The sequence below is a fragment of the Aegilops tauschii genome, chromosome 2 (assembly GCF_002575655.3).
Source record: "Aegilops tauschii subsp. strangulata cultivar AL8/78 chromosome 2, Aet v6.0, whole genome shotgun sequence".
Classification (NCBI taxonomy): domain Eukaryota; kingdom Viridiplantae; phylum Streptophyta; class Magnoliopsida; order Poales; family Poaceae; genus Aegilops; species Aegilops tauschii.
This window is the reverse complement of record NC_053036.3, coordinates 555,142,122-555,167,371: the sequence shown is the minus strand read 5'-3', so window position 1 is coordinate 555,167,371 and position 25,250 is coordinate 555,142,122.

The following is a 25,250-nucleotide window of genomic DNA, read 5'->3' as shown; positions in this document are numbered from 1 at the left end:
ACATAAGGGACACTTTCCAGAACGTTTCAGACTCTGAAAAGGAATAGGTACGTGGTATGGTAAGTAAACCGACTCCAAAACAGCTCTAATAGCATTTTTTTCTTCGTTTTGGAATATTTAAGAAAATAGGAAAATAAGAAGTAGTTTGGGAAGGACACGAGGCTTCCACAAGGGTGGAGGGCGCGCCCCCTGCCTCGTGGGCACCTCGTGTGCTCTCCGGACTTTGATTTCTTGCACGATACTTCTTTTGGTCGAAAAAATTCATTATATAATCTCTCGAAGGTTTTGACCACCGTATCACGCAAATATCCTCTGTTTTTGTTTCAAGCTGTTTCTATAGCAGATTTGGAGCAAGATGTCATCTCAGGATTCCGACGGAGAGAACTATGTCTCACACCTCATTGCTGACCCAAACACCTATGGGGATCTATCTCCTTGTGGTTTGATGAGGGTCAATGATTCAGGCTCGGAGAAGGAGGATGTCCCTCTACCTCAACCTGGGGATATGCACGTGAAGTTCAAGAAGTCTAGTCTCCCTAAGAGGGCTAAACTGTCTAACAACCGATCTATTCCTTCTCGTTTTCGGCAGAAAAGCAAAGGAGATTTATGTGACAAGATCTTGAAGCTGGAATCAGAGGTTGATGATTTAAAGGAGGAAATTGCTCTTCTCAATTACAATATGAAGAAGCTGAAAGCACAATTTACATCATCAACTACTCCATCATCACCACCTCCGAAGAAAGGGACATAAATACATGGGTATGGGCACTCCCCTTGGCAACTGCCAAGCTTGGGGGAGGTGCCCCGGTATCGTATCACCAACACACTCCTATCTTTACCATTTTTCTTAGTTCGATCCTTTTGGTAATATCTTGATCTAGTAGAATAAAGTTTTAGTGTGATTTAGTTTTGAGTTTTGCTTTATGATCCTTCTATGTAATCGAGTTCGTGAGCTATATATAATAAAGATTAGTGTTGAGTCAAGGGCTTGATTATCTTACTATGATCGTGAGGGAATAAAAGAAAAAGAAAGAATAAAAAGAAATAAAGAGATCATATTGATCTTATGAAGAGTAATGACTTCACATATAAAGAGTATGATGCATAAAAGTCGTTGAAAGTTGACAAACATAGCTTTGGTCATCGTTGCAATTAATAGGAAGTAATAAAGAAAGAGAGGTTCCACATATAAATATACTATGTTGGACATCTTTTATGATTGTGAGCACTCATTAAAATATGACATGCTAAAGAGTTGATGTTGGACAAGGAAGACAACATAATGGGTTATGTTTTCTTATATCCGAAATAAAGTATATTGTCATGGATCATCCAACATGTTGAGCTTGCCTTTCTCCCTCATGCTAGCCAATTCTTTGCACCAATTAGAGATACTACTTGTGCTTCCGAATATCCTTAAAACCAGTTTTGCCATGAGAGTCCACCATGCCTACCTATGGATTGAGTAAGATCCTTCAAGTAAGTTGTCATCGGTGCATGCAATAAAAATTGCTCTCTAAATATGTACGATTTATTAGTGTGGAGGAAATAAGCTTTATACGATCTTGTGATGTGGAAGAAATAAAAGCGACAGACTGCATAATAAAGGTCCATATCACAAGTGGCAATATAAAGTGACGTTCTTTTGCATTAAGATTTCGTGCATCCAACCATGAAAGCGCGTGACAACCTCTCCTTCCCTCTGCGAAGGGCCTATCTTTTACTTTTGTCTTATTCCTTATGCAAGAGTCATGGTGATCTTCACCTTTCCTTTTTACATTTTATCCTTTGGCAAGCACATTGTGTTGGAAAGATCCTGATACATATATCCAATTGGATGTAAGTTAGCATGAATTATTATTGTTGACATTACCCTTGAGGTAAAAGGTTGGGCGGCAACACTGTAAGCCCCTATCTTTCTCTGTGTCCGATTAAAACTCTGTAACCACAAGTATTGCGTGAGTGTTAGCAATTGTGAAAGACTAAATGATAGTTGAGTATGTGGACTTGCTGAAAAGCTCTTATATTGAATCTTTCCGATGTTATGATAAATTGCAATTGCTTCAATGGCTGACATTATAGTATGTTGGTTCTCAATGAAGTTTCTGATTCATACTTTGCATTGTGAATAGATTATTACTTGAGCATAAGAAATCATATGACAATATCCATATATGTTGCTGTTATAAGAATGATCATGATGCCCTCATGTCCGTATTTTATTTTATCGACACCTCTACCTCTAAACATGTGGACATATTTATCGTTATCAGCTTCCGCTTGAGGACAAGCGAGGTCTAAACTTGGGGGAGTTGATACGTCCATTTTGCATCATGCCTTTATATCAATATTTATTGCATTATGGGCTGTTATTACACGTTATGTCACAATACTTATTCCTATTCTCTCTTATATTACAAGGTTTACATGAAGAGGGAGAATGCCGGCAGCTGGAATTCTGGGCTGGAAAAGGAGCAAATATTAGAGACCTATTATGCGCAACTCCAAAAGTCCTGAAACTTCACGGAAGCAGTTTTTGGAATTAATAAAAAATACTGAGCGAAGAAAGTACCAGAGGGGGCCCACACCATGGCCACGAGGGTGTGGGGCGCGCCCTACCCCCCTAGGTGCGCCCCTGCCTCGTGGGCCCCCTGGCAGGCCTCTGGTGCCCATCTTTGGCTATATGGTGTCTTCTATGCTGGAAAAAATCATAAGCAACCTTACGGGACGAAACACCGCCGCCACGAGGCGGAACCTTGGCGGAACCAATCTAGGGCTCCGGCGAAGCTGTTCTGTCTGGGAAACTTCCCTCTGGGAGGGGGAAATCATCACCATTGTCATCACCAATGATCCTCTCATCGGGAGGGGGTCAATCTCCATCAACATCTTCACCAGCACCATCTCCTCTAAAACCCTAGTTCATCTCTTGTATCCAATCTTAGTATCCAAACCTCAGATTGGTACCTGTGGGTTACTAGTAGTGTTGATTACTCCTTGTAGTTGATGCTAGTTGGTTTATTTGTGGAAGATCATATGTTCAGATCCATTATGCATATTAATACCCCTCTGATTATGAACATGAATATGATTTGTGAGTAGTTACGTTTGTTCCTGAGAACATGAGAGAAGTCTTGCTATAAGTAGTCATGTGAATTTGGTATTCGTTCGATATTTTGATGAGATGTATGTTGTCTTTCCTCTAGTGGTGTTATGTGAACGTCGACTACATGACACTTCACCATTGTTTGGGCCTAGAGGAAGGCATTGGGAAGTAATAAGTAGATGATGGGTTGCTAGAGTGACAGAAGCTTAAACCCTAGTTTATGCGTTGCTTCATAAGGGGCTGATTTGGATCCATATGTTTCAAGCTATGGTTAGGGTTTACCTTAATACTTCTTTTGTAGTTGCGGATGCTTGCAATAGGGGTTAATCATAAGTGGGATGCTTGTCCAAGTAAGGGCAGCACCCATGCACCGGTCCACCCACATATCAAATTATCAAAGTAACGAACGCGAATCATATGAGCGTGATGAAAATAGCTTGACGATAATTCCCATGTGTCCTCGGGAGCGTTTTCCTTCATATAAGAGTTTGTCCAGGCTTGTCCTTTGCTACAAAAAGGATTGGGCCATCTTGCTGCACCTTATTTACTTTCATTACGTGTTACCCGTTACAAATTACCTTATCACAAAACTATCTGTTACCGATAATTTCAGTGCTTGCAGAGAATACCTTACTGAAAACCGCTTGTCATTTCCTTCTGCTCCTCGTTGGGTTCGACACTCTTACTTATTGAAAGGACTATGATAGATCACCTATACTTGTGGCTCATCAACCCACCGTAATACTTATGCTATCTTGAGAGAAGCCACTAGTGAAACCTATGGCCCCGGGTCTATTTTCCATCATATAAGTTTCCAATCTATTTTTACTTTGCAATCTTCACTTTTAATCTTTATCATAAAAATACCAAAAATGTTATCTTATCTTCTCTATCAGATCTCACTTTTGCAAGTGGCCGTGAAGGGATTGACAACCCCTTTATCGCGTTGGTTGCAAGGTTCTTATTTGTTTGTGTAGGTACGAGGGACTTGCGTGTGGCCTCCTACTGGATTGATATCTTGGTTCTCAAAAACCGAGGGAAATACTTACGCTACTTTGCTGCATCAGCATTTCCTCTTCAAGGGAAAACCAACTCATGCTCAAGAGGTAGCAAGAAGGATTTCTGGCGCCGTTGCCCGGGAGTCTACGCACAAGTCAAGACATACCAAGTACCCATCACAAACTCTTATACCTCACATTACATTATTTGCCATTTGCCTCTCGTTTTCCTCTCCCCCACTTCATCTTTTCCTTTTCTTCGCCTTCTTCCCTTATGTCTTTTTGTTTGTGTTTCCATGTGCCTTCTATTTGCTTGCATCTTTGCTTGCTAAAAATCTATTGACATGGATCCACTTAAAGTGTTCTACTTGGATCATCTTCGATCTATATGTGCTCGTGCTGAAACCCCAACTAGTTTAGTTGAGGGAAAATCTTTAGATGAGCATGCTCATTTTGTGCGTCATAGTTTGTCTGAAAAGGCGAAGCTCTTATGGTATCAAATAAATAGTTTTCTATGCTATGCTTGGAATCTTTGTGAAATTTATGACTTTACTTGTTGCTCTAAGAACCCTAAAAATCACCTTCCCTACCTATGTGAGTTTAATGATAATGAAATCCTATCTTCTTATGGAAAGGGTGTTTATTGTTACTATGATATCGAACAAATTGAAGAATTTGTTGCTTTTAAGGGTGCTTATGAAGTTGCTTCTTTAACATCCCAAATTTCAATTTGGAATGTTATACATTAGATCATCATGCATATCATATTTTATTGCATTCCGTTTTGCGATCCTCAAAATTCTAAGCAACTCAAGGACCCATGGAGAGAGTTTGGATTTCACGATTTTCATATTTGAGTTTTATCAAATATCGAAACGAGGATCCTTTGTTTTAATTATTTTTCTCTCCCAAAATATTTCATATTCAAAATATATGAGAGGGGATAATATGACTTCTCCAAAAGAATGAAATATTAGAGGAAAATATTAAAAACAAATATTTGATTTTGTTCGGATTTTATTGCTATTTTATTTGCCTAGGAAAAATATGCGTTTTTCAAAATTGCATTTTAGGCCCAAATAAATTTTCATCTTGTCCGGCTTATTTTTAGTGGATGGGGAAAATTTATTTCGGGATTTTCGGAGTCCGTTTATTATTTCTTTTCTTTCTTTTTCTGCACGCCGGAATTATTTTAAAAAAAAAAGTCAAACCGACTTCGGGCCGTACCCGGCCAGGAGACCTCGGCCGGCCCTTTATAAGCCGCCGCCCCGAGGCCCCGCAGCCCACCAGCGCCCGAAACCCTAACCCTAACCAGCGCCGCCGCCGCCGGTTGCCGACGCCGCCGCCCCGTCGCCTCGCCGCCGGAGCCGCCGCCCCCGCCCGTCCCGCCGACCCCGCCGCCGCCAGAGCCCCCGCCGCCCCCGGAGACCACCGCCCGCCGCCGCCGTCTCGCCCGCCGAGGTAGCCGCCGCCGCCGGTTTTCTTGGGAAAGCCGGTCGGGTTTTTTACGAAACCCTAGATCTCTTTTTTTAGTTTCGGGTCGTCGGTTTTCTCGATTTAGTTATTTTGCGGACGTTCGTCCGTACGTTCGTTCTAAGGAACGGTTTTCACCGTTTAGCCGCAGACAGCGAACGTTCGTTCGTTAGCCTGTTCGTCAATTTTTCTTTTTTTGGATTTTTAGCGATTATTTTCGATCGCGATTTCTGATCCGATTTTCGTTTTAGTATAACTTTTCGCTCGTTTATCGGAATCAGGCGATTCAAGCGCCTAGAGTTTCGTCTCGAAACCCTCTTTCTGTTTAACCAACTCAAAAAAGTTTTTGCTACTGTAAAATTTGACTTTAGTCTAGATAGTAAATGGTTCTTGTTTCTTTCGCAGTTTGAGTTTTGTTAATTCGTTTGATTTGATTCTGTTTGCAAACCGCGGTTCTTAAGTTGAAATTTCTGGTTAAATCTCTTATTTGAGTTTTACCCGTGCTTCTTTGCTTGATTGCTTATGTATGCCATTGTTTGTTTGCGATAGAGTACCCGGAGTGCGAAGCGTGCTACTACGAGTCTCTAGGTTTCACGGATCATCAGCAAGGTAAGTAACACTTTGATCATACCTCTTTACTACCCAGTTTTATTGCATTAGATCAATCCTCAAACAATTGCATGATTAGGATCTGATTAATATGTGGGTTTTGGGAAGTAGATGAGGTAGTACCTATTGCCCTATTTATTATCAAACCTTTGGGAGTTACTTCTACGTTGCTTATATTGCTATGCTATGCTCGTAGACGTGGATTGGGTTTGAGTGAATTTCCATGACGGATGTGAGATTGTTAATTAATGGTTCAACTTAATGTGGCTACTTAAGTAAACAACTGGGTGGATTGAGGCACTTGGAGAACCCAGTGTTGCCTGTATTTTTGGAAATCCCGGGGTTCCGTGTGATTATCCTATGGACCGCCACCCAGACTCAAAGGGATCATAAGATTGTTCATGCTAGAAACTTCCGTGTGCAGCCACAAGCTATTATGGGCTCTAGCATAGCTGAGTAAGTTGCAAGACCTCTTTCAGTGGTGGGCTAGCAGATGTAGGGGAAAGTAGGTGTAACTGTCCACCCGGAGTAAAGAGTTATTGTTTCTGAAAGACTGTGTCTCGGTCATCCGTTTCTAAAACATCATGTAGTGCGAGAAATCAAACGGAGGAGATCGAGTCTTGTGGGGAAAAGTGCGCAAACCTCTGCAGAGTGTACAGACTAATCATGGTTAGCCGTGTCCCCGGTTATGGACATCTTGAGTATCTAGTTCTTGGATTATCATGTGGATCTCATCATGTTACTTAATTATAATTTGATTGGGGTAATCACGTTCTTAATTGGGATTGAGTTGGAGGAACCTTCTCAATGTTTAACAACCACCATGATAGTTAAATAAAATTTATTCCTTTGTTGTAGGGAAAAATTGGCTTTTCGCAAAACTGTAACCATAGAGCTTTCCACCAGCCAAAATTGCATGTAGTGATAGCATTATTCTGTTCATTACTCTCTATGTGTTACATTGCCAGCATATTCCATGTGCTGACCCGTTTTCGGGCTGCGGCATTCATGTTGCAGACTTTTCAGACGATGAGTAAGGTGCCATAGGTCGTGGTCTTCTAGTCAGTGATGCCGTTGGAGTTGATGGACTCACTTTATCTTCCAAGCCTTCCGCTGTTATCGTTTTTAGATGGACTTAAGCCATATTTATTGTAAGAAGTTCTCTTTTGAGACTATTCGATGTAATAAGTGTGTGATTGCTACTCTATTATAAATCCTTGAAGTATTGTGTGTGTCAGCATTACCGATCCAGGGATGACACTGATGCACAGAGATTGGACTGTTTGAGGTTTGGTCGCTACAAGATGGTATCAGAGCACACGCTAACTGTAGGACACGACCACTAAGCTAAAGCCCTAGATCACTACTCTCTTCTCATTTCTGACTCCTCTCCTTTCTTCCACTCTTAGGATGGCGGATGCAAGGAACAAGTTCGCACAACCGGATGAAGATACGCCTTTTGGACGCCATTTGAAGGAAGTTACTAGATACCTGAACATCGGAATACCAAGCTTCACCGGGAGCTACAACGCCACACTACCAGAAGAAGAGCGTTGGATGATTCAAGTTCAAGTTCCAGGAAGGACGTTCATGCCAGTCACTGAGCCCATAGAGTTTTCTTTTGATGCACCAACCTGGAGTCTAGGAAAGAGCATGGCAGTCCACATCACCATGGGACGCATTGGAGAAGTGTACCACAAGGATCTCAAGGATACTATCTACCAGATTTGTGGGCGCCGAGACGAGCAATGGGAGATGATCAGCACCAGGAAGGATAGATCAATTGCAGCATTCATCCAGGAGTTAAACTAGCACATTCGTCGCCAGGAGAACCAGATGTGCACAGGCATGACAGATCTAAAGAAGGCAATGACCAGGATCACGGATGTCGGAGTAATTGGCCACGGGTAGCCTCACCGACTACCCCTGGCTCTTTAGAAAATTTATCAGGCCTTTGGGCCTTCAAGCACTCCAAGCATTTGGGCCGCCTTCCCCGGCCGGCTACCACTAAAGCCGACTCCCGGAAGGCGACCCAGCCTCACCGACTCCAAGAAGCCGGCCAAGAAGGACGCTGACTCCTAGAAGCCGGCCAAGACCACAACCACTCCTACATAACGGTGACATGACGGGGTGTGGCCACAGTGCGGCCCACGACCCCCTAAGCCCGAGGCGGGCATGGCTACAGGAGGCCGTACGGGGGGATGTCCCCCGTGCGGCCGGGCACTGTAGCCACGCCAGCTACGACGTCATCCATGACCCACTCCTGTACGGCCCAAGGACTGCAGGCCCCTTCAGCCAGAGAGAGGCGTGAAGGCGGCCCGGCTTTTCCTAGTCGGCCAGGAGCATAGCCGGCCTCCAGAAGCCGGCGACTCCCTTCCTCGAAGCAGGAGCCCCATTAAGGAGACAAGACGAGGTGAGGCTACAGTGATAGCCCCCGATGCGGATCACTGTAGCCACGCTTACCTCGACAAAGCCTTCGTCATCAGAGGCGCGGCTACAGTAAGCAGCCGCCGATAAGACCCTAGGCGGTGGGGCCGGCCTGTCGACCGAGTAGCCGGCAGCCGGCGGGACCCACCAGCCGGCGGGACCCAGCAGCCGGCGGAGGAGCCGGCAGACGTAGACACTGACGGCTGGGGCCAGTTCCCAGTCGGATTACCATTGTACCCCCGGGGGGTAGGGCTATATAAACCCCCCGGAGCACCCATGCAAAGGGTTCGCACCTCTGCATGTTTTGCTTCCAAGCATAGCACACACACACGCACCATAGATAGAGAGAAGCAAGAGCTAGCCTTGTTCTTCTTCTCCCTTGATCCCAACAGCTCTAGGAGCGATTGTAGCTACTCTTTATCGATCTAGTGATCATGCGGAGACCCCGCAGAGCAGGACTAGGGGTGTTATCTCCTCGGAGAGCCCCGAACCTGGGTAAGATTCGCCGGCGTGCATGTCTTCGCCTCATCCCGTTTCCAGGCACCGGCGACGTTTTATTGGCTCACACAATGATAAGCCATCCCTTGGCATATATCGCACCAACCACCCGACATTTGGCGCCCACCGTGGGGCCAGGTGCACCGTTGTTCGGAGACCTGTTCTGGACGGGAACCCTTTTCCTTCCCCGCGAGCGCAGCCAGCCTGCTGCGCCCGATGGCGTTTGCCCCGACGCGCTGCAAAGCGTCGACGACGCCTGCGCAGCGAGCCGCCTCGCCAATCTGCTCGGCGAGACTCGCATCTCCGACGAGCCTGCGTCCGACGCAGGCACCGATTACCCCGAGAGCCGCCTCGTCAGCCTCCTCGACCAACTTCACGTCTCCAGCGAGCCTGCTGCGGATATGGAGTCTGTCGGCTCCACCGACCCGATGCTCATCGACTCCGACACCGCGTCGCTCGACGCCTACCCCTCCGACGTGGTGGTCTTCGACGACCCACTCCCTCGAGCTGCGGCGGCAGCAGCGCTGTCACCGAAGTGCTGGTCATCAGCCACGTCTCCAACTCGGGTGGGAGCGCCCGCGACGCTCAGCAAGCGGCGATGCACGACCTCTCCATCCCCATTCCAGCCGACGCCGAGACCTTGGAGGCACGCCGTCTTGCCCTCATCACGGAGAGCAAGAAGATAGCCTCGATGAGACGCCTCGCCGAGGCCCACCAGCGCGAAGTCGACCGCGCCACCTTCGGGACGCCGCCGCCTAGCGGCCCGAGCCGAGCCGGCTTCGTCCAGAAGCGCGGCGCAGCCGTTGCCAGCATGCTGGGCGCAGATCACCCCGTCTACGCCACCCCGCTCGAGAATCTGCGAGCCGCTCAGGCGGCTGCAGAGGAGCTCAATGGGCTGGGAGCCGATGAGCTCCCCTACATGACAAGACGGATCCAGCAGCTGATTGACGCGGCTGCAGAACGGCACGAAGCCAGCGCCCGAGCTGATAGCCATCCCCCGCGCCGGGAGCACGCCGCGACGTCCCGCTCGCCGACTGCGAGCGGCACGCGCCAGAGGAAAGACAAGGAGCCGGCTGCCAGCCGCAGCCGGACTCGCATCACTATCGAGCGCGACGCGGATGGCCGCCCTCGGGCGGTCGAACACCAAGGAAACCTGCCGCCTCCCCCGCCTCGAAGAGAAAGACGCCTCACTCCGCCGCCCATCACGCATCCGACTCTTGGCGACCGACTCGGCCGCCGAGAAGGAGTCGGCGAGAGTGACGCCCGCCACAGGATCGACCGCCTTGCTCGGTCCTTGGCGCTAGAAGAAGAAGACGATGTCGGCCCGCCATGCTTTGGCCCCCGCATCCGCGACGAGCCCTTCCCCAAAGGGTTCTCACTCCCCAGAGACACACCCAAGTACAACGGCTCAGTGAAGCCGGAAGATTGGCTCATCGACTACTCCACAGCCGTCCGCATCGCCAACGGCAATCGGCGCGTCGCCGTGAAGTACGTCCTCTTGATGCTGCAAGGGACGGCGCGCACGTGGCTCAACAGCCTCAAGCCGTACAGCATCAACAGCTGGCTGGACTTCACCGAGGTTTTCGTCCGCAACTTCACCAGCCCCTACAAGCGGCCTCCCAAGCCTCGCCAGCTCTCCCCCTGCGTCCAAGGGCCCAACGAGTCGACCCGCGACTACCTCACGCGATGGGCCGAGCTCCGCAACTCCTGCGAGGGAGTGCACGAGGTTCAGGCCATCGAGTACTTCACTGCCGGGTGCCGAGAGGGCACCCTCCTCAAGCACCGACTCCTCTGCGACGAGCCGGCTACCCTCGATGAGTTGCTGATCACCGCCGACAAGTATGCCACTGCCGACTCCTCCATGAAGACCGAGCTCCGAGTGGACGCCTCGGGGAAGGTAGTCGCTCCGGCTCCCAAGACGCCGGCTGGCGACCCAAACCGGCGCCCCTACCAGAACGACCACAAGCGCAAGGGCCCCATGCCGACTTCCTCCAGTCGGCAGGTGGCCACAGTTGAAGAAGAGCAGCCCGAGGAGCGGCCCGCTCCCAAGAAGAAGGGAGGCCGGCCGCCCTGGCAGCCGTCTTTCTCCTACGAGCAAGCACTCGATGCTCCCTGCAAGTTCCATAGCGGCGCGAAGCCGTCCAACCATACAACACGTAAATGCCACTGGCTCACCTGCATCACCAAGGGCGAAGGGATGGTGCCGCCTCCGTCTCCCGGCCCGCCGCCTCCAGCTCCCCAGCAGCCGGCGGCCCGGCCTGCAGTCGGCGCCATCCAAGACGAGTTCCCCGAAGCGCACGACGCCTACGTCGTCTTCACAAGTCAAGTCGACGACAAGCGCAGCCGACGCCGGCAACACCAAGAAGTAAACGCAGTCGCTTCTAGCACCGCCGAATTCATGCACTGGTCGGAAAAGCCCATCAGCTGGAGCCAGGCTGACCACCCAGAGGTGATGCCATCGCCTGGCTCCTATGTTATGGTCTTGGACGTCACCCTTGCGACGGAGAGGCGAGCTGCCCGATTTTCCCGTGTCCTGATAGACGGCGGAAGCAGTATCAACATACTGTACCGCGACACCATGGACAAGCTGAACATCAAAGCAAAGCAGCTCATGCCGAGCCGCACTGTCTTCCATGGTATCGTACCCGGCCTATCTTGCTCTCCAATCGGCAAGATCAAAATGGATGTTCTCTTCGGAGACAAAGATCACTTCCGCCGGGAAGCAATATGGTTCGAGGTGGTGGATCTGGAGAGCGCCTATCATGCACTACTTGGCCGACCTGCTTTGGCCAAGTTCATGGCTGTGCCCCACTATGCCTACCTGAAGATGAAGATGCCGAGCTCGAAGGGGATCATCACGGTAGCCGGCGACTACAAGAAGTCCATCGAGTGTGCCATGGCCAGTAGCCGGCTGGCCGAGTCCCTCGTGGTGGCAGAAGAGAAGAGGATGTTGGAACGGGTTGTGGCCATGGCCGGCAAGCAGCCGGCCTTGTCCCCCAACCCCAAGGACTGTGATGCGCAGGGCTCCTTCCAGCCTGCGAAAGAGACAAAGAAGATACCTCTAGACCCAGAGCACCCGGAGAGGTTCGCCGTGATTGGGGCGAACTTGGACAGTAAATAGGAAGGCGAGCTCGCCGACTTCCTCCGTGAGAATCGAGACATCTTCGCATGGTCCCCAAAGGACATGCCGGGTGTCCCGAAGGATTTCGCCGAGCACAAGTTACATGTCCGAGCTGATGCGAAGCCGGTCAGGCAACCCCTCCGCCGACTATCAGAAGAGAAGCGAAGAATCATGGGAGAAGAGATAGCCCGGCTCCTTGCAGCCGGCTTCATCATGGAAGTGTTCTTTCCAGAATGGCTTGCCAATCCAGTTCTGGTTTTGAAGAAGAATAACAAGTGGCGCATGTGTATAGACTACACGAGCTTGAACAAGGCCTGCCCAAAGGATCCGTTTGCTTTGCCACGGATTGACCAAGTGATAGACTCCACAGCCGGATGCGAGCTGTTGTGTTTTTTGGATGCATACTCAGGGTATCATCAGATCAAGTTGGACCCGGCTGACCGCCTGAAGACTGCCTTCATCACACCCTTTGGAGCTTTCTGCTACCTGACAATGACATTCGGCTTGAGAAACGCCAGTGCCACCTTTCAGCGTTGCATGCAGAAATGTCTCTTGAAACAACTTGGCAGAAATGCCCACGTCTATGTAGACGACATTGTGGTGAAGACAGAGAAGCGTGGTACCTTGCTGGAAGACCTGAAGGAAACATTTGCCAACTTGCGCCGATTCCAGATCAAGCTCAACCCCGAGAAGTGCGTGTTCGGAGTACCAGCCGGCCAGCTGCTAGGCTTCCTGGTCTCCGAACGCGGCATTGAGTGCAACCCTGTCAAGATCAAAGCCATCGAGAGGATGGAGATTCCCACCAAGCTGCGAGATGTGCAGAAGTTCACTGGCTGCTTAGCCTCCCTGAACCGTTTTATCAGCCGACTAGGAGAGAAGGCCCTCCCCCTGTACCGACTCATGAAGAAGTCCACTCACTTTGAGTGGAATGATCAAGCCGACCAAGCCTTCCACGAGTTGAAGAAAATGTTGACCACTCCGCCTGTCCGGGCCGCGCCGACTGAGAAGGAGCCCATGCTCCTCTACATCGCCGCGACAAGCCGAGTCGTCAGCACTGTTGTTGTGGTCCAGCGCCCGGAGGAAGGCCGAGCCCAGCTGGTCCAGAGGCCGGTCTACTATCTCAGCGAAGTACTGTCCAGCTCAAAGCAAAACTACCCGCACTATCAGAAGATGTGCTATGGGGTATACTTCGCTGCCAAGAAATTGAAGCCCTACTTCCAAGAGCACCCCATCACGGTCGTGTGCACCGCCCCGCTCGCCGAGATCATAGGCAGCAGGGATGCATCCGGCCGGGTGGCCAAATGGGCCATTGCCTTGGCGCCCTACACGATCTTCTATCAACCCCGCACCGCCATCAAGTCGCAAGCATTGGCCGACTTCCTCGTCGACTGGGCCGAGACCCAGTACTTACCGCCGGCTCCCGACTCCACCCATTGGCGGATGCACTTTAACGGGTCCAAGATGCGCACTGGCTTGGGAGCCGGCATCGTCCTCACCTCTCCCAAGGGCGACAAGCTCAAGTACACACTGCAGATCCACTTCGCCGCCTCCAACAACGTGGCCGAGTACGAGGCGCTCGTACATGGGCTCCGGCTAGCCAAAGAACTCGGCATACGCCGGATCTTGTGCTACGGCGACTCGGACTTAGTGGTCCAGCAATCATCTGGCGACTGGGACGCCAAGGACGCAAACATGGCAAGCTACCGATTCCTCGTCCAGCAAATGAGCGGATACTTCGAAGGGTGCGAGTTCCTTCACGTGCCAAGGGCCGACAACGACCAAGCAGATGCCCTAGCACGGGTCGGCTCCACCCGACAAGCCATACTGACTGGCGTCTCCCTCCAGCGCCTCCTCAAGCCGTCCATCAAGCCGTCTCCAGAGTCGGATTCCATCTTCGTACCGCCTGCGCCAGAAACAGCCGGATCCGGCTCAAGAAATCCCGCAGGCGGCGCGGGGACTTCGACGACTGCCCCAGGGACTGACGTAGTCGCACCCGGCCCAGGGACTTCAGAACCCGGCCCGGGGACTGCAGCAGTCGGCCCGGGGACTGCAACGACACAAGAAGCGGTGGACGACTCCAACGCAACACCCAACCCACCCACCCGAGTCATGGTGGCTACGTTAACAGCAGAAGAAGTCACAGCTCCCTCATGGGCCCAGCCCATCCTCAAGTTCCTAGTCAGCAGAGAGCTGCCGGCTGATGAGATCGCAGCAAGACTAGTGCAACGACGAGCCGCAGCATACACAATAATCAACAGGAGCTTGTGAAGCGCAGCGTCACTGGAATCTTCCACCGTTGCGTCGAGCCAGAAAAAGGAGTAGCAATCCTCAAAGACATCCACCAAGGCGAATGCGGCCATCATGCCGCCTCAAGATCCCTCGTGGCCAAGGCTTTCCGCCATGGGTTCTTCTGGCCGACTGCCTTGGAGGATGCTAAAGAAATAGTCAAGACCTGCAGAGGATGTCAAGTCTTCGGTTCCAAACAACACCTGCCGGCTTCTGCCCTCAAGACCATTCCCCTCACCTGGCCTTTTGCCGTCTGGGGACTAGACATGGTGGGCCCTTTCAAGACGGCCCGCGGTGGCTTGACACATCTACTCATTGCTGTGGACAAGTTCACGAAGTGGATCGAAGCAAAGCCGATTAAGAAGCTGAACGGGCCGACTACCGTGACATTCATCACCGACATCACTACTCGGTACGGCGTGCCGCACAGCATCATCACCGACAACGGCACGAACTTCGCCAAAGGCGCACTGGCACGTTTCTGCGCGACACAGGGCATCCGACTGGACTTAGCGTCCGTTGCCCACCCGCAGTCAAACGGCCAAGTCGAGCGAGCAAATGGACTTATCCTCTCCGGCATCAAGCCCCGATTGGTTGTACCACTGGAGCGATCGGCCGGCTGCTGGCTCGAAGAGCTGCCGGCTGTCCTCTGGAGTCTGCGAACTACACCCAACAAGTCAACCGGCTTCACTCCATTCTTCCTTGTGTACGGTGCCGAGGCTGTCATCCCAACAGACATCGAGTTCGACTCGCCTCGGATCACCATGTACACGGAGGAGGAAGCCAAAGAAGCAAGAGAAGACGGCGTCGACCTACTGGAAGAAGGCCGGCTGTTAGCCCTCAGCCGGTCCGCCATCTACCAGCAAGGCCTGCGCCGCTACTACAACCGCAAGGTAAAGCCAAGATCCTTCCAAGAAGGCGACCTTGTGCTCCGGCTGATCCAGCGAACAGCCGGCCAGCACAAGCTCTCGGCCCCTTGGGAAGGCCCCTTCGTCGTCAGCAAGGCACTCGGCAACAACTCCTACTACTTGATCGACGCGCAAAAGCCAAGAGCACGCAAGAGAGACGACTCCGGCAAGGAGTCGGAGCGACCATGGAACGCAAACCTCCTAAGACGATTTTACAGCTGAAAAGCAGTATGTATCACGCTAACCCTTTTGTATTAAGTTACAAACCAACAGGCCCCCCGAACAGTACTCGGGGACTGCCTTTTATTTATCTATGAATGACGAGTGTCATTTCCATGAATGTATTGTTACATTTTGAACTCTTGTCCGGCACCGGGTCCGACTAGTCGGCCCGGGGACTGGCCGCCTTGAGCTATATTCTAAGTTCCTCCCGAAGTCAGCAAAGTAGTGTGCCGGCTCCCAAGTCCTCCCTTGTTGAAAGTCGCAGCTCAAGGAACTGACTGTCCGACTAGCAAGAGGAAAGACAGAAAAGACGCCCACACGAAAAATGGCTAAGGAACAACTAACCTATATAGCAAAGAGACGGCCTCGACATACGCCTGCCGGCTGTCACTGCAGCCGGCTGGCCGGCTTCCTAAAAAACTTAGCTTAAGTCCAGAAGAGCTAAAAGTACTTCCCCCTCCCCAATCGGCCAGGCACTCCCCGGCTACAGATTGCAGAGCAACTGTTGACTAGGGAGGCGCCAACCAAGGGAGGGCGGCAAAGGAAAAAAGCAGAAGGACAAAAAGCGAAAGTACAAGGAAAAGCCGATTGCATAACTTATATACATAAAGCCGCCTAAAGGCTGGCAACAGACTTGAGTTTCAATACACCCAGTGGGTGGAATTGTGCAGACTTAACCAAACATTGTTCAAAAGCAACAAGACAGGAAAACAAAAGAACGATGACTAAGGTGCGACTTGGAGGCCGAGCTGATCGATGAAGGCAGCTCGCCGGCTGAAGGAGTAGCCGCCTAGTTGATCCCGGCCTGACCACCTCCCGCGGCAGGAGACGCACTCACACGCGGCGTAGTGCTGGAGGCGCGGTCAGGCTGGCCGGCTTCTCCACCAGCCGGCTCGGCGTCTTCACCTTCCTCCTCCTCCTCGCCCTCGTTGCTGGAGTCGATCTCCTCCGCCGAGTCCTCGCCATGCGCCAAGTCCAGCCCGAACCAATCTTCCGGCTGGGCGACTCCATTGTCGTCCACCTCGAGGGCGAAGACGTTGGTGTCGGTATACTCGGCGATCGCCCAAACCCGCCGAATGATGGCCGGCCGCGCCGGCTCCAGCTCCGCGTCGGCTTGCTGCCGCCAGGTAGCCAGCTGGTCCAGATTCAGGCCTGGGTACCAGGCCTTGACGAACTCCAGTGCCCTCCCGGCTCCGGAGCGAGCCGCTGACGCCTTCCAAGCCTCGAAGCGGCCGACGGCCACCTCCAGCCAGTCGGCGGTCCGACTGGGAGTGCGCGGGATCACTTGGCCGGGCTAGAGGGCGGCCAAGACCTGCGACCCGGCACGCTGAAGCTGGCGGAGCAGCCTGTGAGCCGGCTGGATACGAGCCTGGATCGCCAGGAGCTGCTCCTCCAGCGAGCGGCCGGCGGTCGGCGAGATCTCGAAGCCGGCTTGCCTCTTCGCCTGGCGACGAGCTTCGATGGCCTGGTTGGCGGCAGTGGAATAGCCGGGGAAGTACTCTGCGCGAAGAAGAAAAGAAAAGAAGAACCCCAAATTAGAAAAGCAAGTCGAAATGGCAGATGGCAAGAAAAGACAAAGGGGTAGATGACTTACCGTCAACCAGATCCTCAATCTGGCCATAGCCGGAGACCAGAGTCTGCCTGGCCTCGTCCCAGCCGGCCGCCTCCGTCTCGAACTCGGCCTGGAGGGTGGCTTCGCGATCCTGCGCAGCCTTCAGCGCAGCCTTGTGGCTTTCCTCCTGGTCGGCCAGCTTCTTGACCAGGCGGTCGCGCTCCTGCACCAAGGCGGCGAGCTCCGCGTCCTTGGCACGAAGAGCAGTCTGGGACTCCCCCAGCTGTGCCCTCAGACTGGCGTTGGCCGCTGCAGAGATAGAAGAACAAGAAGAACGATGAGAAATCATCAAGGAAGATCCGAGCCGACTGCTCAGCAGTCGGCCCGAATCTCGGGGACTACACCTAGTGGGTGCGCTGACGCGCCCCCACATGAGATAAAGATCAAGTCACATACCTCGGCTTTCAGTGAGGTTGGCGGTCTTCTGCGTCAGCTCCCGAGCCTGGGAGTTGAAAGCGGCCGCTCGGAGGTTGTGATAGTCCTGCAAGATGGACAGAAGACCGACGCAAGAACAAAAGCAACGATGAGAAATCATCAAGGAAGATCCGAGCCGACTGCTCAGCAGTCGGCCCAAATCTCGGGGACTACACCCAGTGGGTGCGCTGACGTGCCCCCACGAGAGAAATCAAGAAGAAGATGAGAATACTAACCCGGATGGCAGCCCGCGTGGCGAGGAATTCGTCGGTGAACTGCCTCAGCGCCGCGGCTTGGCCCTGAAGCCGGGTCCGGACGTCTTGTGCAACGATGTTCACCACGGCTGTCCCTCCGCCTGGCGTCCACCCTGAGGTAGCGCTGGCCGCCTCCACGTCTCGGGCCGACGAGCTGGAGCCCACGGCCGGCCGTGGCTCCGACGCCGCTTTCTGCGGCTCCGACGCGGCCTTCCCTGCGCGCCGGCTTGGCGGAACCCGGACCGCCACCTCAGCTCCCGCGGCCGGCTCGCCTTCCGCCGACTGTGTGGGCGCAGGCTCAGTCTGGCCGCCTTGGGCCGCCCCAGTCGGAGGAGTCGGCCCCGGCGCCTCCCTCAAGAAGATGACGTCGTCGCCGCTCCCTCCCAGATCCGGCTGGGAACCACTGGCTCCCCCTGGCGAGGGATCCGCGCCCCCGGGCGCCATGGTGCGCAGGGGGGTGACCATCAAGGCCTCCCCTGCCGCCGCTTCAGCCTCGGCCTCTGCCTGGGCCTTGGCTGCGGCCTCGGCCAGCGCCTTCGCCGCCTCCTCCTCCCGAGCTGCCTGGGCGGCGGCTGCCCTCCGTGCCTCCGCCTCCCGCGCTTCCTGCTCCTCCCGCACCTCCCGCGCGTTCCTTTCCGTCGCCTCCAGGAGGGCGGCACGGGGATCTACGCGGCGGGTGGTGCTCCCAAAGCCCCCTGGCGACTCGACAACGGAGCCGGCAGCCGCCCGCTCGAGCGACAGTGGAGCTCTGATCATTGAAAAAGAAGACAAAGGTTCAGAAAACCACCCAAGAAAAGAAAGAAGGAGAATACACAAAAAGAGAGAAAGCTTACGCTGACACAGCCTGCGGCTGCTTCACCACTTTGCGGAAGCGAGCCGCCTTCGTGGCCGCCTCTTCCTGCCTGGTGGCCGCCGCCCCACCCCTGGGCTTCTTCGTCCGGCTACCGAACATGCCCTGGGTGGCGCGACGTTTCTGGCCTCTACCCCGAGCAGGCTGCGCGCCGGAGGAGCCCGCGCCGTGTCCGGATGCCGGCTGGCGATGCGGGACGGCTTCGGCTTCGCCCTCGTCCGGCCAGTCCTCAAAGGTAGCGGAGAGCCCGGCGCCGCCTGCTTCACCGCCAGCCGGCTCGGTGGCGTCCTCCATATGGACTGCCCCCAGGTCGGGGTCCTCCTGGTCGTGCTCGGTCCGGTCGGGGATGAAACGGCGCTCCGCGTCCGCCCCGCCGGCCGGTCGAAGCAGAAGACTCTGTCAAAAAGAGCGAGCCGACGGAGTTAGAGTCGGCCCGGAGGAACTCGGCGACAAAGCTGAGAGAGAGAAAGAGAAAAAGAGAAAGGGAGCGTACTGTAGGCGGAGGATTAGCGCGGCTGTATGGCTCCTTGCCGAATTGCCAGTCGTCGGGAAGCTGGCAGTTGGCGAGGTAGTTCACCATGTCGGCCGCGTCGGCCTGCGGCATCTCCTTGGTGCACATCCGGCTCGGATCGAGCTGGCCGCTCATCTGACAGATTAGATGAGGCCGGCTCTGGAGCGGGAGGACCCGGCGCATGACGAACGCGGCCAGAAGGTCGGGCCCCGTCAGGCCCTCCGACTGGACCATCACCCGCAGGCGGGCGATGGCGGCGTTTCCTCCCGGCGACAGCGTTACCGCCCGGAAGGACCACTGGGGCAGCCTCCCCGCCGGTGGGCCGGCTACGTAAGCCGGCAGGTTGAGGTAGTCGCCTCGGGGAGCGATGTTCCGCACGTAGAAGTATGACTTCTGCCACTTCTTCACCGATTGGATCAGCGTGATGACCGGGAAGGGGTTGTCGGCGCCTGATCTCCGCGACGCGATGAAGGCGCCGGTCTGAGCCGGCACGCCCCTCACACGCGTGCCCAGCTTCGACTGGAAGAACTCCCCCCAGAGCTCGAGGGTGGGGAGGACGCCGAGATAGCCCTCGCACAGGGTGACGAAGGCCGACAGCAGCACCACCGCATTGGGGGTGAGGTGATGCAGCTGGAGTTGATAGAAGTCCAGCCAGGAGCGGAAGAAAGCGCTCACTGGCAGACCGAAGCCGCGCAGGAAGTGCGAGCGGAAGACCACCCGCTCGCCCTCCTGCGGCGCCGGCCTGACCTCCTTCTCCGGCGCGAGGCGGACCTCCACTTTGTCCTTGCTGGGCAGACGCCAGGTGTCGCGGAGGAAGTCGATGTGGTCTTGGTGGACAATGGAGCCATCCCAATCCCCGCCAAGCTACTCAACATGGGGAGGCATAGCGGAAGCTGGCACGGCGGCGGAGAAGCGTGCGGAGGAAGAGCGCGGTGGCGAGGCGCTGGCGCAAGAACAAGCAAGGCGAGAAGACGAAGGGAGTAGGAGGAGCGTGCGAGGGTCTGCCGCCCTCCACCTCCCCCAACTTATAGCCTCATGCGGCCGAAGAGGCCGGACGTGGGGGGAGACGTGGGATTAACTGCGCCCACTCCCCCCACGTCTCGCGTTTATTACGCGTAAGTGCGAGCCGAAACTGCCGCACGGATCGTGCGGGCGGTTTCGGAATACAAAGGATCCGCGCCTGGGCCGGGGCGCGGACGTGGCGGGCCCCCTCCCTGCGGCGATGTCCCATCACGCGCGTGGGCTGGCAGGCTTTCCGGCCACGTGGCACGCCAACGGCCCGAGGCCGGCCCGCGGCCCGGTGCGCGAGCCTGCGGGTTCCCGCCCCCCGACTCCAGAAGAATTCGACTAAGGGCGGCGCGCCTGCACCGAGGCCGGCTCCTAGCTGCCGGCTTGTCACGATAGGAAGCTGATCGAGCTTCTCGAACCCCACTTCACCTCGAAGCCCAATCAGCTTCGGGGACTACTGTCGGAGTAATTGGCCACGGGTAGCCTCACCGACTACCCCTGGCTCTTTAGAAAATTTATCAGGCCTTTGGGCCTTCAAGCACTCCAAGCATTTGGGCCGCCTTCCCCGGCCGGCTACCACTAAAGCCGACTCCCGGAAGGCGACCCAGCCTCACCGACTCCAAGAAGCCGGACAAGAAGGACGCCGACTCCTAGAAGCCGGCCAAGACCACAACCACTCCTACATAACGGCGACATGACGGGGTGTGGCCACAGTGCGGCCCACGACCCCCTAAGCCCGAGGCGGGCATGGCTACAGGAGGCCGTACGGGGGGATGTCCCCCGTGCGGCCGGGCACTGTAGCCACGCCAGCTACGACGTCATCCACGACCCACTCCTGTACGGCCCAAGGACTGCGGGCCCCTTCAGCCAGAGAGAGGCGTGAAGGCGGCCCGGCTTTTCCTAGTCGGCCAGGAGCATAGCCGGCCTCCAGAAGCCGGCGACTCCCTTCCTCGAAGCAGGAGCCCCATTAAGGAGACAAGACGAGGTGAGGCTACAGTGATAGTCCCCGATGCGGATCACTGTAGCCACGCTTACCTTGACAAAGCCCTCGTCATCAGAGGCGCGGCTACAGTAAGCAGCCGCCGACAAGACCCTAGGCGGTGGGGCCGGCCTGTCGACCGAGTAGCCGGCAGCCGGCGGGACCCAGCAGCCGGCAGAGGAGCCGGCAGACGTAGACACTGACGGCTGGGGCCAGTTCCCAGTCAGATTACCATTGTACCCCCGGGGGGTAGGGCTATATAAACCCCCCGGAGCACCCATGCAAAGGGTTCGCACCTCTGCATGTTTTGCTTCCAAGCATAGCACACACACACGCACCATAGATAGAGAGAAGCAAGAGCTAGCCTTGTTCTTCTTCTCCCTTGATCCCAACAGCTCTAGGAGCGATTGTATCTACTCTTTATCGATCTAGTGATCATGCGGAGACCCCGCAGAGCAGGACTAGGGGTGTTATCTCCTCGGAGAGCCCCGAACCTGGGTAAGATTCGCCGGCGTGCATGTCTTCGCCTCATCCCGTTTCCAGGCACCGGCGACGTTTTATTGGCTCCCACAATGATAAGCCATCCCTTGGCATATGTCGCACCAACCACCCGACAACGGAGCTTGAAGAAGAACTCAAGTCTACGCGCGATGGATATGAGGAGTAAATCGCAACATTGTTGGAGAAGAATGACGACCTGATAAAGAAGATCGGAGTATTCATGGGAGACCCAGCACCAGGAGGAGAAGACGACGGTTCTACTTGCCCGGAGAACTACATCATCATCGACGACACCGACTCGGACCCCAGTGATGATGATTTGGAGGATGAAGCTGGAGCAGATATCATGGAGTCTTCGACTGATCAAAATTTCTAGTAGACCACCATATCAGTAGTAGTATTTCCCCCATGTATATAGTATAGTCTGAGCTCTTTTGTAACGATAGTTAGATCGATTGTATGCCTTGTTTGAAATTGATTGGAGTGATATGATTGTGTTTGTCTCATGTGCATATGGGTAGTGTTTTCCCTCTAGATCTCATTCTATTCTATTATCTCATCTCTTCTAAACCCATCAGATCCCTTCGAGACGCGACACCGGATTTGTTTTTCCACCGGAGATCACTCAGTTGATTCAGCAGCAGAATGCCCTGATGCAAGTGTTAGTTCAGAACCAAGGCAGCAACAACAACAACAACAACAACAAGAATAACAACAACCCACCACCACCACCTGTTGATCACTTAGCCCGTTTCTTAAGGCTGAATCCACCGGTGTTTTCCAGCAGCACCGAGCCGATTGTTGCAGATGATTGGCTCCGCAAGGTTGGAAGGGAGCTGACCACTACAGGATGCACAGATGCGGAGAGAGTGCGTTTTGCCGCACATCAGCTTGATGGACCCGCAGCATCATGGTGGGAGAATTACACAGCCACTCACCCCATCGACACTGTCACATGGGACCAGTTTCAGCAAGCTTTCCATACTGCCCATGTTTCAGCAGGAGCTATGGCCATGAAGAAGCGTGAGTTTCGCAACTTGCGCCAAGGAGGACGTACTGTTGGCCAGTACGTGGAAGATTTTAGTAAGTTAGCACGTTATGCCCCAGATGATGTTGCTATGGATGCAGCTAAGCAGGAGAAGTTTCTGGAAGGACTGAATGATGAGCTGAGCATGCAGTTGATGGTGGCAACCTTCAACAACTACCAGGAGTTGGTAGATAGAGCTCTCATGATTGAAGGGAAGCAGCAGCAGATTGAGAGCCGCAAGAGGAAGTATGGACAAGGAAAGTATAGTACTGGAGCTCATCAGAAGCCTCGTTTTACCCCGAACTCAGGAGGACACCTTCAACATAACCATGGAGGTCACAATCACAATGGAGGGAGTTCGCACAATCATAGTGGCCCCAGGAATGGGAATGGTAACGGAGGGAGCAACTGGCAGAACCGTTCCAACCCATCAACTCCAGCCAAGAGGGATCTGAGCCACATTACCTGCTACAAGTGCCAGAAGACTGGACATTATGCCACTGATTGTCCGGAAGCAAAGAATGGAAATAGCAATGGAAGCTCTGGGAAGAAGCCAAACCCTTTCAACAGGGGACAAGTGAACCACGTCAACGTGGAGGAGGTAGAAGCCCAGCCTGATGCGGTAATAGGTAAGTTTTTGGTTAAGTCATTTACTGCAATCGTTCTTTTCGATACTGGTGCATCGCATTCATACATATCAAGGGGATTTGTGGATAAGTATAAGTTGCCCACCAAAGTTCTTAGAACACCTATGTTAGTAAGCTCACCAGGAGCGGAGTATATGGCAAGCGAAGGATGTTTTCAGATGCCATTGGCCATTGGTAGGCATGTTTTCCCCTCAGACTTGATAATTTTGGAGTCGTAATGTTTGGATGTGATTTTGGGTATGGATTGGCTATCGATGTATGGAGGAAACATCGATTGCGCCAGCAAGACGATTTTGCTTACCACCCCAGAAGGAAGAAGGATTAAGTATGTATCCCGGCATGTGCCGAAGAGGACTCAAGTGAATTCCTTATCAGGAGTTGTACAGGAGGAAGTACCAGTGGTGAAGGAATTCCCTGATGTATTTCCAGAAGAGTTGCCAGGCATGCCACCTGATAGAGACATTGAGTTTTTGATTGAGCTTTTGCCAGGCACAGGGCCAATATCTAAGAGACCGTACAGGATGCCCGCAAAGGATTTGGAGGAAATTAAGAAGCAGATTAAGGAGTTACTAGATAAAGGATATATTTGCCCAAGTTCGTCACCTTGGGGTTCACCAGTACTTCTCGTGGAGAAGAAAGATGGATCATTGAGGATGGTTGTTGATTATCGTGGATTGAATGAAGTAACAATCAAGAACAAGTACCCACTGCCGATGATCAATGATCTGTTTGACCAACTACAAGGAGCTAAAGTATTTTCCAAGATCGATTTGCGATCAGGATACCACCAGCTGAAGATTCGAGAGCAGGATATACCTAAGACAGCTTTTACCACAAGGTATGGGCTATATGAGTATACCATTATGTCATTTGGCCTGACTAACGCACCTGCCTATTTCATGAACATGATGAACAAAGTGTTTATGGAGTTTTTGGATAAGTTCGTCGTAGTGTTCATTGATGACATATTAGTCTACTCGAAGAATGAAGAGGAGCATAAGGAGCATTTGCGTTTGGTACTTGGAAAGCTCAGAGAACATCAGTTATATGCCAAGTTCAGCAAGTGCGAGTTTTGGTTAAAGGAAGTTGGATTCCTCGGACATGTTATATCCGGAGAAGGAATAGCAGTAGACCCCACCAAGGTTATCACTGTGACAAATTGGGAAGCACCCACGTCAGTTGGAGAAATCCGGAGTTTTCTTGGACTCGCGGGTTACTACCGGAGGTTCATTGAGAATTTCTCGAAGATTGCAAAGCCTATGACGGAGTTGTTGAAGAAGGACACCAAGTTCAATTGGACTGAGGAATGTGAGGCTAGTTTCCAGGAGTTGAAGAAATGTTTAGTTACAGCGCCAGTGTTGATTCTGCCAGATCAACGCAAGGATTATGAGGTGTATTACGATGCTTCTCGTCGAGGACTTGGAGCGGTGCTTATGCAGGAGGGAAGAGTTGTTTCCTATGCCTCACGACAGCTTAAACCCCATGAGTTGAATTATGCTACACACGATTTGGAGTTAGCAGCCGTAGTGCATGCGTTGAAGACATGGAGACATTTTCACATCAGAAACCATTGTGAGGTGTACACAGATCACAAGAGTTTGAAGTATATGTTCACGCAGAAGGAGTTGAATCTCAGACAAAGGAGATGGTTGGAGCTCATCAAGGATTATGATATGAGATTGCATTATCACCCAGGGAAGGCTAACGTAGTAGCCGATGCGTTGAGCCGCAAGAGCCATGTCAACACACTCATGACTGGAGAGTTACCCAAGGAGTTAGCAGAGGATCTTCGTGAACTATGT